Genomic DNA, 18,633 nt, shown 5'->3' on the forward strand with positions numbered 1-18,633 from the left:
GATTAAAAGTCCGAGCTCGAAGCCCGACCTAATAAAAGAAATTTGAATTTTTCCTTATTCAAATGAACATTATCTATTTTAATTTTGATGTTTTTTCCCCCTATTTAAATGAACAATGGGCCTACAAGTGAATCAACAACCTTATTAAATCAAAAAATTTATTCAAATAGACATCATATTGGGTTTTTACTTAGATTTAACTATAGCTCAGGCCGGGCTATTTTGGCAAAACTTGAGCCCGGCTCGAATTTTATGTGGGCTAGGCTTTTTGGCCTGAGGTTAAGCCCGCAGGCCAAAAAGCCTATTCAAGCCTGTTTGGGGGCCGGGACAGCCCTTCAGGCCACCCGGCCCATAAACAGGTCTACTTCCAACACTAGAAGCCGTTGTATATGAAAGCTTTTCCAAACAAGTCAATCACTTCTTGGGCTATCCATTTAATCCCTTGAGATAACTTATTCAAAGGAATTCACATCAGCCCAATTTATTATTAAATGTTCAGCTCAGTGCCCATTTGGGTTGGCTTTCTTGTGGGTTGTGGCAGCTTTTGACTTTGCATGGGTGGGCCTTACCAGAACATTATATAGGCTGTGTTTAGTTTCTTTGGTGTTTATTGAAAAATTGTCGTTACATCAGTGTCACGTTTGTGTTTATTGCAAATTAAAATGAAACAATTGTTTGGTTTCATGATTTAATGGTAGAAAATTGAAACATTTTGATTATTGTGTATGAGAATTTGGGGAAACATTAAATTCTTATTTCACATAATGCCCTAACGTTTCTTAAAACATGATGCGACACATTTTAATGAGTATTAATTTGAGATGAAAAGTAAAAAACTTTTAAAGTAAAGCTTAACAACAAAAACAACAAAAACAACAAAAACAAGAAACATTTAAAATAAAAAATTGTATAAAATAAAAAATATAAATAAATATTTTATAAAAAAAATGTATAAATAAACATTTAAGTGAAAAAACATACAAAAAAGTGTCCTATCCATGGCAACTGAATTTGGGATCCGGACACAAGGGCCGTTGTATGGGTCTAGGGCCATATAAGTTATTATTTAATCAGAAGTCAATCTGGATGGAAGGGTACAGTTATGCATCTGGTATTACAGCATTTAAATGGACAGTGCAAAGAAAGGTGGTGCCAAGAAGTAATTGTAATTCTACAATGCCTATTAAATAAAGAAGTGATTCTACATCTAATGTCATTACATGGTTAAAACAATATGATTAATTCGTATTTTACTAAACCACAGTTTTAGTTGAGAGTTGAGACCCATTGAGACAAGTGGATCAATCATTCCTGACCAATGTTTTTGAACTGTCGTTGACTCAGATAGTCAGGGACAGTTTGGATCAGAAACCGTTTAGGTGACTGGTTTTCTTTTACCTCAAACTCGGTTTTTGGTCAAAAGCTATTGAATTAGTCAATGAATTGTTGACATAGATAGTTTGACTGTTAAATTGTTCGACTCAGAGAACAGCTTGTGGTTTATTAACTTGTTAAAAAGGAAACTCAGATTTGAGATTGAAGATCTACTAAGACTCTGAGAAAGATGTGTTAAAGATCTCACATTTAAAGATATGGGAGAGAAGTTTAGACTTTAGATTCCAGGTGACAGATTTGAGAGAGAGAGAAATAGAGAGAGAGAGAGAGAGAGAGAGTGAGATCTAACTGAGAAATCTCATATCTACTCTCATTTTTCACCATCGCCGCTGTTGTTGCTGTCATCGCCGTCGCCATCACCATCGCCGCTATAAGTGGCCGCCGTTGTCGCCACTGCAGCCTTCAAGCCCTCCTCTTCCTTCTTCTAAACTCTTTCACCCGAAACTTCTCAAATGCCTCTCATTCCACCTTTTTTTTTTCTCTTTATATTTATATGCATCTTACCCTAATATTCCAATCTAATGGATAAGATGACTTATCACTGTTAAAATACTCAAATCGTTTGAATCATTTGACCTGAACAGTTGAACTGTTGACCCAAAAACAGGTGGTCAGAACGATTCCATTTCCGAGTCGGTTTTTAAAACCTTGTTAATGACTATTGATATTTGAAACATCAGGCATGTGGCAAGTTATCAGAGTTGTTTTGATGATCATAAATCCTGTTGCAGTCGTTTCAGGGGAAAGGAGATCAAAACTCAAAGGAGATCAACATATGATGGAAGCCCACTTTACTTCTTGTTGTGCAACTGCAGCCCCGAGGACCTTCATGGGCCCCCACTTTACTTCTGATTCGTTTCTACATTTTAGAGTACAAGTTAGGAAACCCGAGGCTTCAAAGCACTGGTTCAAGCTTGGAAATCTAAATAATGACAGAATATTAAGCACTGGATTAAGACATCTCATGGTCCTTTTTAGTTTCAACATCGATTAATTACTTTTATTTTTTGGTTCTTGCTATTTCGTTTTAAATGTTAATTTACTAATTGAAAAAGGAAACAAATAATATAATCTTAAATCTGGTGGGGGAATTTTGTAGTTGTAGCTACTAGCCTAGCTACTAACTGGATGAGGACTAAGGAAGGTGGAGTCATCATGATATTGTACAGTATACACAAATGGGGGACACCATTAATGTCCTTCACCCTGCATGTAACACAGCACTCATGGGTCAAAATATAAAAAAGGGAAGAAAGGGGTCCTTAGGACTCCTTCACCTAACACATGCATGTGAAGACTCCTTTGGCTGTGTACACAAATTTGATGTGATGAGATTATCAAAATTTTACTTTCTCTTTTTTTTTTTTTTTTTTCAATAGAAAATGAATGAAGGAGAGTGAGGGCATCCTCACCTCACTCCTTAAAGGCAGTTGAGAGTCATTTTCACACAAATAAGGGCTGTCTACCCATTTGCAAGGAGAACTATTTGAGTGCTCCCAAAGAAAAGTAATACAAAGCAGGCCTCTCATTTGGGAGTCATGGTTTATGTATTTGACAAAGCAATCACACTAAGCACATCCCTACACTCCCACTACTATCAAAATTCTTACATTTCTCTCTCTCTCTAAGCTCAAGACCAAGTGCGATTTAGCTGTCCACTGTTAGAATCGTAGAGATTCATGACTTCATTCCAATATTAGGTGGGGATATGCTTATTTTCTATGGCATGTTACATCAACCCAGCAAGAAACCACAAACAATTGTGGTGGCCATATTTGGAAATCAAGCTTTTAACTTGTTTGTCATTCCACTCATAGTGTGGCAATTCCATGATCAAGGCAATTCCATCATCTTTTGGTAATTTCAGATATGCCTCATTAGAGCAATAAATGGTATTTGCTTGTCCAAATTAAATTTGAATCGAATATGACCAAGGCAATTCCATCATCTTTTAATTGGATCAAGTATGGGTCCACCCCATTCCAATCTAGTGTCTATATTACCCAGAAAAAAGAGAAAATTTCACTTTAGTACATTGCACTTTCTGGGTAATGTTAATTTAGTATCTTTACTTTCAAATGAGTCATTGCAGTATTTAAATTTTCAAAAAGTGTCAAAAATGTCAAAACTATCATTCAAAAGAAGACATTGTTCATTGTCTTCTACCTTGAGACTGAACTAGTTGAGGTGTTCAAGATTCTAAACTAATGAAGTCATTGTCTTCTACCATTAGATTTGAAACACATTGTTGTTTAGTTAATTCTTTGCTTTCATTTATTGTTTCTATTTTTCTTTGAAAATAATCAGTTCAGTCTCAAGGTAGAAGATAATGAACAATATCTTCTTTTGAAGAGTAATTTTGACATTTTCAACAAATAATTGACGGTCGATTAATGGCAGGGACCAATTTAACACTTTTTGAAAGTTTAGATACTGCAGTGAGATGTTGGAATGTTCGGGCACTAATTTGACGCTACCCCAAAATTCAGGGTACTAAATTAAAATTTTTCCAAAAATAAATTGAAAAATAACGTTGTATTTACACCATTACAATAAAGTCATAGGTTCAAGATTCATACAAGTCATTTTGGAAAACATTGTATACTATATTGAGGTTACTTTAAATTCTCACACTTGACAGCCTTGGGCTGTCATGGATAAGTGTAGGTGGGTAGAAGCATTAAACACGGTATTCAAAACAGAGACATTAACAGTTAATAAAAGCATTACAATGGTGGGCAAATTAATAGAGTTTGAAAAACGTTGGGAGCCAGACTCCCTTAAATGAATGGAGCATCCCATTGACTGTTGTTCATGAGTGTGACGCTGGAAAGAATTGGCGTTCAACTGCTTTTTGTTCGACTCTGGATCTCCTGCTTATGAGAATTCTGTTCTTGCCTATCCACAATATACTATCCCTTGTAAATTGGGAACATCTCCCCTGCATAATACTATGTAGAGGATGAGATGTTCTCCATATATGGCCATGATAAACGTAGACAGAATTCTCGTGGGCAAGAGATCCGAACTCTTTTTGTTTATGTGCTTATATCTCTTTCCCACAAAATTTCCCATCCCTTATCCACGGGATACTTACTATATGCGTACATCGAGAATATCTAAAGGAAAAATGTTTCAAATACATGGCAATTGTGTCTCTTGGGTAAGAAGTGGGAAAAAATTTATGGGTTGGAGATTCGGAGTTGGTATTCATACAAATTTTCGGACACGATGGAAAAATTTCAGTAGTGCTACAAATTTCGGATTAGATTGGATCTAAAAATATGATGTATTTATTAAGCGGTTTGAATTTGGACATCACTTGATCTTATATGCTGATTATACATGTACAGAATTGAATCGATCGGAGATTCAATTATATCATAGGCATCAAATCAAATTCGGATATTCAGATAACCCCTTTCCAAATTCAATCCAGTCCTAGATTTTCAGTCCATGAAATCATGAAGTGGAAAAATGTTCATTTTGATATAAAATGGAGCTAATTTGAGATGACTTCAATGTCACTTGGTAAAGGGCAATAGGATACACAGGTTCAGAAAAGGGATTTTGAATTTGCTACCAACAGAGCGCTTCCAATACAACCCCACATCACATTGCAGCCATGAGGCTGCATTTGTTTCCGAAGCAAACGCAAATATTTGCTCTACATGTATGTATACCTTCTCTTCAGTATATGGATGCAAATGATTCAAACCCATTTTGCCCTTAAAAGGCTGTACTGCAGGCTCTTCCTCTCTCTCACTCTCTCTCCCTCTCACTTAATCGATAGAGTAAAGCAATCCTTTTTGACTGAGATTCAAAAATACAATTTTGTATGCATTAAATGGATGCGGTACAATGAACTCTCCTCGCAATGCAAAACTGTAAGAAAATAAAATTTTGGAAAAAGTGTAGATAGGTCTAATGCTATTTCTCATTTCCACTGCAAAGCTATAAATATTCAAAATTTCAACAATTTATACTCTATGTATTAACCTTCCCATGAATTAGCATTAATTTCGAACTGGCACCTACCCCAACATTACTTTGGACCAACAAATTCTGATCCTGGACTGAACTGTCATTCTCCCTAAAATTTTTCCTTCATAATCATTGCACTTTTGTATGACAAACAAATGCACACAAATCCGAATCAGAATACATTTGTACTGCAAACAAATGCAGCCTAAATGAGAATATATTGATGTATGGCTACAATGTGCTGTAGGATTGACGTGAGGAGCACTTTCTGAGTTTGACAAAAAGGCTGTTGTGAGCTCCAATCCAAGTGAATTTGAACCATAACAAGGATGTTTGGGACTGGTGCCTTTCACAACCGTTCCGTTTATGTTGAGGTGTCATGTGTGCCACATCAGCAAATAAATGGAATTGGTAAAAAAAAGTATTTTGGTAGCCCTGTTTTAAAAAAAAATATTTTTATAATAATTAGCTTTCGGGAAATGGGGGGTTTCTTAAGACACCAGATTTTTGTTTCTTAAATCACTTGGATGATCTTGGTACATTGAAATTTGAAAAAGCTAATTATTTTTTGAAATGTCACACAATTATCATTATAAATATATTATAATATTAAGCCAAATCATTTTAAATGTCTAATCAGTCTTTTTTTCGTCTTTTTTGTATTTTTCAAAAAAATAAAAACAGATGAAACAAATCACTTGTAAAAGAAACATGAAACACATTGGTCCCAAGCATCCCCGATATAATCCTAACCCTTACTATCAAGAACCCCAACTCACTATCCTTTGAAATTAAAAAAAATGGAGAAATGTATGATATGGAAAAGACATAATATTATAAAAATTTTAAAATAACACGATATTGCTACCACGCTTATAATTATAACGTTTTTCTGATCTTTTCCATAATAAAAATAGTGGAACAAAACGAAAGAGAAGGAAAAAGAGAGGACTACATTAAAAGATCCCACACTCTACTCCGGCCAAACTCCAAATGGAATCCAGTAGTAGACAGTGACAAGTGACAACCCATGAAAACTGGCCGCTGGACAGATATTGGAGTCAGCAATCACCCCTATTACGTATAATCAGAAAGTGAGAGAAACTCAGCCAGGGAAGGAGTCTTAAATCTCAAGAAGCAGCCGAGTCCTCCATAAAGAGCCCCAACGCGGTAGAGATTAATGCTATTAATGTAGTCCTTCACTGCCACATCATGTTTTTGTCATTGTCACCTTATATCTTGTTGGCAGTAGAAGCAGCTCTAGCAAATACCAAATTTAATATTACTCTAAGTCACGCCTTCTCAATTTTCATGGTGCGGCTTACATTACCATTTTTTATGGAAAATCAATTCCAAATAAACATGTATTTTTTGGAGCACGGTTTTTTTCTGATATGGTGCTGGTGTGTTATCATTTTCTGGAGCAATAACATTGATGCCAACCAAACACTAAGTATATGTTTGGCATTGATAATGCAGTTGCAACACCGTTTTCTCAATGCCAGGTAGGACATTTCTTGGAGCAATAACAATTTTTTTTTTCTGTTTTGTACCATTACTCTAGGAAACGTTTTCAGCTCAGGTATCCATTATCCAGTATCACATCACTGCCCTAACGAGTAGCAGCTCTAGGAAATGCCAAATTAGGCGTTGCTCCAAGCCATGGTTTCCCAATTTCCAAGGCATGGCTTAGAGCACATTTTTTATGGAAAAGAGGTTCCAAACAAATGTTCATTTCCTAGAACACCGTTTTTTCCAATATGGCACTAATGACACCATTGCTCAAAGAAACGACAATAATACCAAACAGCCCCTCAATTAACAACAACAATATTTATTTGGGTGAACATAATTATTTTTGATAAATCAATATGCAATTAATTGCTCGGTGCCGCTTTTTGTATAAGATAACAAGATTTTAGTTCCTAACCGTTGTATTGCCCACACCTTTTTAATATTTGCGTTTAAAGCCATCTAAATCAGTAAATAACTTTGAAGTTTGAACATCGTTGCAGAAGTATTCTACCGTTCTACCATATTTTGGTTAAATAGGGGGCTGTTTGGCAAGTTTTTATAAGTAGATTTTTCAGCAGTCTAATAAATAAAAAGATGCATTGAGTTTTTGGGATCTTGTCTTTAAAAATTAAGATTGTTTCATTCACTAGATTATTAAAAACAGTTGGAAAAGTTATTCTTAGTCTTTTTAGTCTTTTGAGCTTTTGCAGATTAAAAGACCTAACAAGACTGCCAAACATCACCTGGAATAATATATATCTGTAGGTGTGGGCATTATTCGGTTAAAACAAACAAACAAAAAAAAAAGAATAAAAAATTTTGATTTTTGGTTAAATTGTTTCGATTAATTTGGTTTTTGATTTTATTTTTTAGAATTCAAAATTCGATAACCGAATTAACTGACGTTTCCATTATTATACATAATATATAATATATAAGATATGATATATTATATATTTATACATTAATATATAATAAAATAAAATTCAATTTCATAATATATATTTTATAATATATAATGTACATCATATGTTATAATATATATAATAGAATATATATTATTAAAATTCGATTTTAACAGAGAGAATCGAAAACTGAACCGAAAATTTTGATTTCGGTTATTTCGGTTTTTTATAATTTGATTTCAATTCAATTTTTATGCGCTACATTTTAAAAGCTTTATCTCAGGACTCTCAATCTTGTATTGCAAACCATGAATAATATTAAATTTCGTGGAGCGTGGAGGGATATAGGTTGTGCAGGCGTCACGTTTTTACCAAACGCGCCCTATATATGTCTTGTGTCAATGAGTGTGAGTGTCTCAGGACTAAGGCATTTGTGCGTGCAAGCTTATATATATAGAATTGTGGATTAAGCTGTTGATATAGCTCAATTAAACTGATAATCCTGCACTCTTGTTTCCTGTTGATCAGCCATCGTGAAGTATAAGAGGGTAGACATTCAACAATCAACACCCTTCAACCGCACCATTTTTGACACCTTTTCTAGAACTAGAACCATGCTAGCTAATCGCTATTGAATACCCAGTTTTCTTCTTCTTCAACATGGACTGGTTTCTGGTTCTTCTCCTCCTCCAAATGGCTTCAGCGGAAGCTGCTTTTGGTGTTGGTATAGGCACAAGGAGTGGTGGCGGTGGCGGTGGTGGTGGCGGTGGTGGTGGAGCTGTTTGGGTTGGTGGAAGAATCAACCCTCGCATCCCACCATATGGATATGGGTCCTCAAATTCAAGGCTAAAAGATGCTTACACAGCACTTCAAGCCTGGAAATCTGCAATAACAGATGACCCATCAGGCATACTAAACAGTTGGGTGGGCACCAATGTGTGTTCTTATAAAGGGGTATTTTGTGTAGATTCTCAAGAAGAAATACCCGGACCATCAGACCTTGTTATTGCAGGAATAGATCTCAACCATGCCAACCTCCAAGGCACTCTAGTCAAGGAAATCTCACTCCTCTCAGACCTCTCCCTCCTTCACCTCAACAGTAACAGATTCACAGGCACAGTTCCTGATTCCTTTGCGAATCTTTTATCTCTCACAGAGCTGGACCTCAGTAACAACAACTTCTCTGGCCGCTTTCCGACAGTTACTCTTCTCATTCCAAACCTCATTTACTTGGACCTGAGATTTAACCTTTTCTCAGGACCCATACCGGAAGAGCTTTTCAGCAAGAGATTGGATGCTATCTTTCTCAACAACAACAGGTTTGAGGGCCAGATTCCTCAAAATTTAGGAAATTCGCCAGCTTCTGTGATAAACTTAGCAAATAACAACTTGAGCGGAAGAATTCCGCCCAGTTTTGGCTACATGGGTCCTTCATTAAAGGAAGTGTTGTTCCTAAATAACGAGTTAACAGGTTGCGTCCCCGAGGGTGTTGGATTTTTGACACAAATGGAAGTCATGGACGTGAGCTTCAATTCACTGACGGGTCATTTGCCTGATTCATTATCTTGCTTGAATGAAATTGAGGTTCTCAATCTTGCTCATAACAAGCTATCTGGGACACTTCCCGACCTGGTTTGTTCTCTGAGAAGCCTTCTTAATCTCTCTGTTTCGTACAATTTCTTTTCTGGATTTAGCCAGGAATGCAACAAATTGGTTTTCAGGAATGTGGGGTTTAGCTTTTCAGAAAACTGCATTCCAGGTAGGAATATGCAGAGGCCTCAACCAGAGTGTTCTGTGATACCTGGAGGTGGGTTGAATTGTCTGAGGATCCCTTCAGCAACACCATTGATCTGTGGTTCAATGTAGGTCCTGCGTCTCACAAGTTGAATACTCCAATTTCCTATCCATGAGATGAAAGAAAAAGAATCATTGATCCTCTGTGTAACAGAGTCCTTGTGTCATCTGTCTCATTTAGTGAGGAAAATAGACTGAGTTCCTGCATTTAGTTTCTTTCAAGAATTCAGTATTTGGCCAATACGTATGATTTTGTTTTTCAAAACAAAAATCAGCAAGAACAATATGCTTTTGCCGATATGGAGTTTTAATTTTGTTTTAAAAACTCAAAATCATACATATTGCCAAACACCCACTAAATAGGTTGTCAGTTGCCTGTTCGAGATGAGAATCATCGTGTTAGCAAAAGGCCAAAAGCTAAAAAGTAAGAGTTTGCTATGATATCCAATCTATTATTTCCTATTTGGGTCTCTCTCTCTCTAGTGGTCTTTTGCTTTAAGCATCTAAATACACCTTTGAATTCCAAAAATACCTCTTTGATTTTCACAGGTGGTCTTCCCTCCAAACATATTTCAGCACAAAATTAATAAGTTACTTGGATAACATTGCCTTTGACAATTTGCCATTTTTTTTTGTAAATAAAGATTATCATTCAAACTGAAAAGGATACTTTAATTGTCCCTTACATGAAATATAAGCAAAAATATGGGCCATACGATTATCCTGTCTATAGATATGCACCAAATATATAGATTTTGATTAGTGTTTTAAGGTGATTTCTATGCAACTGTTCCGTCCAAGTAGATATTGTGCTATTCGTCGCAAGGTCAATCAAAGTTTTGTTGTCAGAAAATACCCATAAATCTCTGATATCATTTGCTCGGGCTTCCCTTAATCTTCCTAATAGCACTCTTATTTCAGCATCGTAACTGTTGATCGCCCAACAGGGAGCGCCTTTTGCAATGGTAAGTCGCTTGCCGGGAAATTGGAAGACGAACCCTCGTCCTGTATGACCTGTATCTGGATCAAAAGATCCATCAATAAAAAGTGTTGGAACATTATTTCTAGGAAAGCAGCTCAGACTATCTTGAAGTTGTGATCGATTTGGGGTCTCTTCTAGAGTAAATTGGAGAGACGAATTGATCACTTGCTTTGGATCCTGCTCAACATTGTCAAATATACGTTTATTTCGTGCCTTCCATATGTGGTAGCCAATAATGCTGAAGTAGCATAGACTTCGAATCGCCTGTGATTCACCATGGTATGTATTTAAGTTTTAGAACCAATCCTTAATGGTGACATGTATGGGCTGGTTTTGAACGTGTGCTGGGTTTAAACCAATTTGGGCTTCACACCAGATTGCACGGGTGAAGGTACATTGGAAAAATAAGTGGTGTACTGTTTCTTCATGGAGGCTGCAGAAGGTGCAAGTCCTCTCTATCTCCTTTATCCAAGCTGCACATTTACTTTTTAGTGAGCAAGCCATTCCACAACAATTTCCAGAAAAATACCTGGAATCTATGAGGAACGTTGAGTTTCTAGAGAAGCTTCCAATCAGAGAAGGCATTTGAAGGGGAATCCTCTAATGAGCTAAGATGCTGATAGGCCGACTTTATGGAGAAGATACCTGTGGCATTGTGCTTCCAAATTAGAAAATTTGAAGAGAGACTTGGTTCTGGATTGATGTGAGGGATGCGTCGGATAGTGTGATCATGAAAGAACTGGTATAGCTTTGACATATCCCATGATCCATCAATGTTTATCAAGTCTGAAACCTTCAGGTTTCGTGATTGAGCCTCACTTACTAATTCCTTCAGATGCGAAATGTGACCTGGTAGCATGGGAATCCATGGATTTGCCACTACTGAAATGGAACTTCCATCTTTAACAGCTCACAACAGATTTGGTTGAAATAGACTGACCGGTTGGTGGCTTGCTGCCACCATGGGGAGCTATGGTGACCTTCTTTGATAGCAAAGAGAGAGGAGTGTGGGAAGTATTTAGCTTTGACTTGATTGCTCCAAATCCCATTAGAGTTTGTTAGCAGCCTCCAAACTTGCTTATTAAACATGGCTTTATTTATGACTATGAAGGATTTGAATCCCAAACTATCTTGCATCTTTGGACGACAGATCTTATTCCAGGAGACCGTGTGTTTTGGATTTTTTTTGAGTTACCCCACCAAAATGTACTAGTCATCTTATCAATCTGAGAGCCTACAACTTGGGGGAGACTTGCTATGGACAGAATAAATCGGGATGGGTTGCAGCACTGATTTGACTAGGGTGGTTCTTCCTGCTTTTGATAAAAGTTTGGTTGATCCTCGTGAAAATTTTGTCTAATATCTCTTTGTGAGATGAAAGGTGGCGGGAATTTAAACCAAGGGACTTGACTTGTGCCAACCAGTGATTTGTTAATGTGCAACATACGAGAGAAAATCCTTCAGTGGTGACGGGGAACATTTCTACTAAAGAATATGTTGGACTTGGCATGATTTATCTTTTGTCATAACATAACTTCGAAGGATTTTAGTATACTGACAAGGGACTTAACTTGTTCCACGTCAGCTTTGCAGAAAAGGATACAAGCATCAGCAAAAAGGAGATGGGTAATGCGTGAGTTATTACGACTAATCTGTACTCCTTCCAGTTGTCCCACTCATGAGGCTTTGTTTAGTAGTTGAGAAAGGACTTCCATGCCTACTATAAATAAGTAAGTAGGAAGAGATAGGGTCACCTTGTCTTACTCCCCGTTTCAACTTGAAGTGTGATCATGTGACTCACTGGCTAATTTGATAGAGTAGGATGCAGTGGACATGCACTGGTATAACATATTACACCATTTTTCTCGGAAATTCATCTTTTTAAGCACATGATACAAAAAGGACCAGCCCATACGATCAAATGCCTTTTGACAAGTCTAAATATATCTTTTGCCTCTTTATTGGGACTTCATCTTATGCAAAATCTCCTTTACTAAAAGAATGTTATCTGAGATTTGTTTACCTTTGAGAAATCCCAATTGGTAAGGAGATATTATCTCCTGAAGTATAGGCTGTAGTCTTGCTACCATCCATTTCGTATAATCTTGTAGATGACATTACACAAGCTGATGAGGCGGTAACTTGATGTGTCTATTGGTTTATTATTCTTGGGAACAAAAACCAAATTGGTATTGTTATTTCTTTTGGTAGGGATTCTATATTAAAGATTTTGAGTATAACTGTGTGAATGTCTTGGGATGGTGCGCAATCCAGTCGGTCTTAGCTATCAATGACCTTGCCTCTGATTGGAGCAACGGGGAGCCTAAAATAGAGAAGATGAGGGAACTCCGGTGGGAACCCGGTGAGATTGCTCCGAAGCTCAAGTTAGTATTCTCTAAAAGGCAAGATAAAACCAGATGGCACAAAGTTCACATACCTTGTTCTTGGGGGGTAGGGAGCCTTTTATAACCACTTCGCACATTCACTCCGAGGCTTCTGTCAGGTTGTGTATCATTACTTCTGTGCTCTGCCAGTTTGGGTGTCATCCCCTCTACTGGGACAGAACCGCCACTTCTCATTGTCGGAGCCGTCTCTGTAACTGGAGATAGCGGTGGCAGGTGGCCGTTTGAAGTGTGGCTGTCAAGCGTCAGATCCCAAGTCAGTCAGGTGCACTGCCCCTAGATACAAACTTCCTCGGTGTTAGGCATGGTACGGTTGTTCAGTCCGGCATCCTAGAGGCGAAGTGCTGGAGTGGTGAACGAGGTGAAGTCTTGAGTTCGGATAGAGGTGTGTCCCGAACTAACATGGGACAGGCCAGTTCGGGTTATTGCCCTTTGTGTTTGACTCGGGGCCTAAGGAAGAGTTCGGGCTCCTTGTAGGGAGTTCGGACTGCTGGTAGGGAGTTCGGATCACTGGTTCCTCCCTTTGGTGCTCGCGCCTTGGACGCACTATTGTGCCGAGTTGTTACCTTTGCCACGTATTGTGTAATTACGAGGTCAGGCCGAATCTTCCTTTATCATCTTGTTCAATCAATTCCCAATAATATTGATAGAAGAGATAATATTGATAGAAGAGAGGGGTGAAACCATCGAGTCCGGAAACTTTATGAGGATTAAGTTGCTTGACCATACCGGTTAACTCTTCGAGAGTAGGGGGAGCCAGTCCTGATGATGTATAGAAAGGGTTGGTTAGGGGAATGTTATTTAGAAGTTCAGGGTCAAAGTCTTCTTGCTGCCCTCCCACCTCTAAAAGTGTACGCTTAAATAATTGGACTATATGTGTACGACTTGAGGTTCAAGACCCATCATCACATTTCAACCATCCGATATTGTTTTTGGCATTTTTGAAATTTGCCATATGGTGAAAGAATTTAGTTTTTATGTCACCTTCTTTGAGCCACAACTCTGTTTACTTTACTCTCCAAAGTTGTTCTTCTTTCAAGAGCCAATAGTTATATTGCTTTAACAATGACTGAAGCTGGTCTTGCTCTGCATCATTTGGGACCCTCATATGCATGGCTGAGATTTGCTCGGCTATGTTTCGAATATAATCCTGAACTAAGCCAAAATGACTTTTATTCCATTGTTTGAGGGCAATTTTGCAAGTTTTCAGCTTGCTGATGAATTGATGAGCAGGGGAGCCATGAATGGGTTGACTCCAAGAGTTAGAGATAATTTGCTTACAAGCGGGGTGTTCTACCCAGAAGGGTAGAAAATGAAATTGTGGTTTCCTACATGGGGTAGATGGTGAGGTGTTTAAGACAATAGCTCCATGATCCGAGGTGGTTATTGGGAAATGATTCAACATGATATTTGGAAATAATTGACACCATGAGGGGTAGCTGGGGCCCGGTCCAGCCTTTCAAGGCCTTTTGATGTTCCCTTTTGTCCATTTGACCAGGTGAATGGGGGACCAACAAAGTCGAAGTCAATTAGGCCGACTTTGTGTAAAAAATTGTTCAAGTGTTTAGAAAGGTAAGGTTTGCTGTTTCTGAAGGATTTGTGATCATCCATTTTATATACGTCGTTGAGGTCTCCTATGAGAAGGCAAGGTAAGTTGGTGAGCTCTTGTGATTGTGTGAGGTGAAGCTAGATGTCTTTGCGAAGATGTCGGGTAGGGTGGCCATAGAATAGTAATAATTGCCAAGGATTGTCGGGTGGGTGGTTCGAGACTTGGAGACGGATCAAATGGATACTGACCTAAAGGATGTCAACTGAAATTGAATCCAACCATCCACAGAGGAGACCACCAGAGAACCCTGATGCTTCACGGAAAATAAAATTTATTAAATTTTAGTTTCTTTGCCAACGAATAAATTTTTAGCCCACCTAGCTCGGTCTCCATTAGGAACAACAAATCCAGCTTTTCTTGTTTGACTAGCTTTTTTAGCTCACGGATTTTTTGTTATCACCGGCTCCTCTAATGTTCCAAGAAATGAAATTCATAGTATTAAACAACAATGCTGAAGGGATAAGATTAGGAATAGTGCTGTGTAAATAATAAGAAGGAAAGTGAGGCGTACCTAATGGAGCAAGGGAGTTGGAGATAACAATGATAGGTTGATGTAATTGTCGGTGATGAACTGGTCACCGCCACAGAGAGACATCGGGGACGTGGATACAACAACATCAGTTGTGCTCAATAAATCTAGATTTAGTGAGTGGCTTTCTCTTTGTGGGGTTATAGGTATTGAGCAATGCGGCTGAGGTTGAGGTGGAGTTGGCAGTGTCGTCGTGGTTTTGGTTAACAACATCTCAGGAGGTAGAACATGCCCAGTAATAAAGTCGGAAACTTGACAATTGCGAACCGCCCAAGGAGTGTTAGTTGGCAAATCCAAATGATAACTTTTGGATCTGCCACATCTTCTTTTCCCTATGAGAAGATCAATGGTTCCCAAGCCACCAGTTTTGGTGAAATAGTGGGCAGTGATTTCTGGTTTCGCGATAATATATTCTGATACTAATATTAGATAATACTATTCTATAATATATTATTTTACATGCTAAGATTGTGTGGGACATTCATGATCCAAGGAAATTTGTCAAAAGGAAGCGACCTAGCGTCTGTATCATCTTCTTCCTTTACAACCAAATGCAGGCAAGTGAGCGTGAACTTAGCATCTGATTTAGCATCTGTAACATCTTCTTTCAGCGGTAAGCTTCTCCCCTAACCCTTCCCTACACCCATGCATACCCTTCTCTGAACCTAAGCTTCACACCACCCTCTTACTTCTTCTACTACAAACTCCTTACCTCCCATTTGTCTTCTACCCACCATCAATATTGTTACCCCTTCCATTTGTCTTCTAGCTTAAAAAAGATTCCCCGTTCCTTCTAGTCTCTCTGTTTCCCTGTACCATTTCTTGAACCCAGGTCCCCACAGGGATCCCACTGGGGCATGGATACAACCATCTTCTTCACGTGAGGTCTTGCTTTTATTGAGGATGACATCAAAAGGTAAAGAAGTCGCCAGCATGCCAGTTATTGCACATGACACAAAAGATATAGAATCCTTCTTTGCACATACAGTTAGTGTAGGGGTAGATGAACAACCCCCAAGTTTTGAACATCGAGGAGGTGGAGCATGTTATTGGGTTGATGTTAAAAGGACGCATCTTTCTGCGTCAACAAGTTAATGAGGAGACTCTGGCCAACTATGTTCGTTTACAGAGGAAAACATCGGGAGTAGTGACCATTCGTTTCTTGGAAGGAGGCAACCTCGAATTTTCATTTATAAATTATAGCGACCGTCTTATTGCATTAGAGGGAGGACCCTGGTTTTTTTTCGTTCGAGCTGGATCCTTCTAGAAGAATGGAGCGACTCACAAACAGGAACAGTTGAAAAGGCCTGGACTCAAAGGGTCTGGCTACAAATCCATATGATTCCCAAGGGTACGGTTGAAGATGGTAGGGTTTGTTTTCTTGCTAGTATGGCCCCGTTTTTGTTATGAGCAACTCCCCAGGATCTGTGCTAACTGTGGACTAATAAGACATGTTTGGAGTAATTGCAAATGGCTAGACCATTCTATATCAGACTACAAGAGTTTTCTTGAAGGCCATACAATAGATTATCTTGGAGAATAGCTCAGAGCTGAATTTCGGCCTAAAAGCCAACTCAACTTTCCGGCATACTCACCAGCCAGATCAAATTCTCTAGCAGTTTGCAAAGTTCGCCACAGCGAGCAAGGCTCAGATGAAGATTCTTAGGATGGGTCCGGTGGCCATAAACACCATTGTGTCGAGCATAATTGTGATATGCTAGCAGTAGTTTCTGGCAGGTCACCATCGCCGGTGTAGCCCGGTGTAGCCAGACTTCGGTGAAGGGCAACAGTATTAGAACATTGACCATCCACAGCAGACACTTAGCAAGTTAGAACTTACTGGAGCCTTGCATGATAGCCACCCTTGCAAACAAAAGATGCCACGTTCTACTCATGCATGCCCCATGCAATGTACACCACCATCATGAGAATAGCTCGACAAGTTAGTTGCATGTGCAACAGCCACACACCCTCTGCCAGGATGGCTGCTGACACCTGTACTTTTATCTTATGTCAATGGATCGGATATTGATTCAGTCAGACTCAGTCCAATATAAACCCATTACAAATGGACCAGGTCCTATCCAATCTAATAAACCCATTACAAATGGACCAGGTCCTATCCAATCTAATAAATATATTAGACCATTATTGGTTTGTCAAATCTGTTTAAATTGATTTGATTTGGATGTGGCCCAATCCGAACATTGTCCATTGGCACCCCTAACCAAATTATGTTTTGGTATTTCTATTTTCATTTTTATATAAATTAATCCCTTCATCCCTTATTTTCTAAGTAATTAGAGACCAAGGTTTTTAAAATCAAACCGGGCAGGGAACCATTCTAGGGTCTGGTTCCTGGGTTGAATATTCCAACCGTCCGGTCTGAATGAACAGCACGCATTGACAAAAAAATAAAAAATAAAAAAAGAGAAAAAACCGTTGTTTGGGTTGATGGTTTAATTTGACCACCCGGTCAGTGGCTTGTTAACCAAATTAACGTTTTTTTTGGCGAAAAAAGCAGTTTTGGGGCAAAATAGAACCAATCACCTAACCGACTCCCAGTTTTTTCGAATCAACCGTCCAATCCGATCCAATTTTGAAAACTCTGTTAGAAAATATTATGTTCAGATAGTTTGAATTTTCATTGTTTTTTTGCTTTTAAATCCTTCTTGTTCATTATAGGATGACAGGTTGTTTCATGATTAGTTTACCAGCTGCATTTAATTTTTCATTTATTCCTAAAATTTTATATATCCACCTTCAACTAACTTTGATTATGACATTTTGTAGGTAGAATTGCAAACCCCTAGTCAAGGGAGTTGATCTAGTTGAATATATCATACATCCTAGGGTTCTACACAACGCCTTAAAGAATGACCCGGAAACGAAACCGTTCTAGCCATAGGTTTCTGGGTCAACGGTCCGATCATCCTGCTATCTGGTTCAAATGGATGGTTCGTTCTAACAAATAAATTAAAAATAAATAAAAATGATAATTCGATCGTCGAAGTCAATAGATTGTTGCCTTTTTTAATGGTTTTTTACTAAAAACTGGTTTTTGGGTAAAATGGAACCGGTTGCTTGGATGGTTCTTGGGCCGAACAGTCCGATTGTCCGAATCAATGGTGGTTCGAAAACCTTGATTCTACATAGTGGTAATTGTTTATAAATTATAACAGAAAACAAAACAGGGTAATTGGGTAAATTACTTAAAACTCCACCGGATTATGTAACAATTATTTCAACATCCCTTTTGACCTTTGCAAAACCTCCCTTTATCTTTCAAGTAAATACGCAAGCATACTCCCTTTATTAAATTTCATGTAAGAGAGATGTTACAATTACAACTATGCCCTTATGGCCAACATGATAGAAAAGTATGCATTTCAAAACATATAAAATAATTAATTTAATAAAAATAAAAATGTAATAAAATTGTTAATTTAATAAAACTAATTATTGTGCTGTTAATAAAATATCAATGACAAATAATAAAATTAGTCAAAATATTCACT

General features: G+C 38.1%; 1 pseudogene across 1 annotated transcript; it reads left to right on the forward strand.

The window, feature by feature from the left end:
• Positions 1-8,248: 8,248 nt before the first annotated feature.
• Positions 8,249-10,057, forward strand: LOC148842478 (leucine-rich repeat extensin-like protein 2 pseudogene; annotated as a pseudogene). Its single transcript, XR_016103740.1, has one exon. The product of XR_016103740.1 is annotated as a leucine-rich repeat extensin-like protein 2 pseudogene (transcript).
• Positions 10,058-18,633: the final 8,576 nt, after the last annotated feature.

Source organism: Nelumbo lutea, chromosome 8 (assembly GCF_056320005.1).
Source record: "Nelumbo lutea isolate HS-2025 chromosome 8, American lotus-T2T, whole genome shotgun sequence".
In the NCBI taxonomy this organism is placed as follows: Eukaryota; Viridiplantae; Streptophyta; class Magnoliopsida; order Proteales; family Nelumbonaceae; genus Nelumbo; species Nelumbo lutea.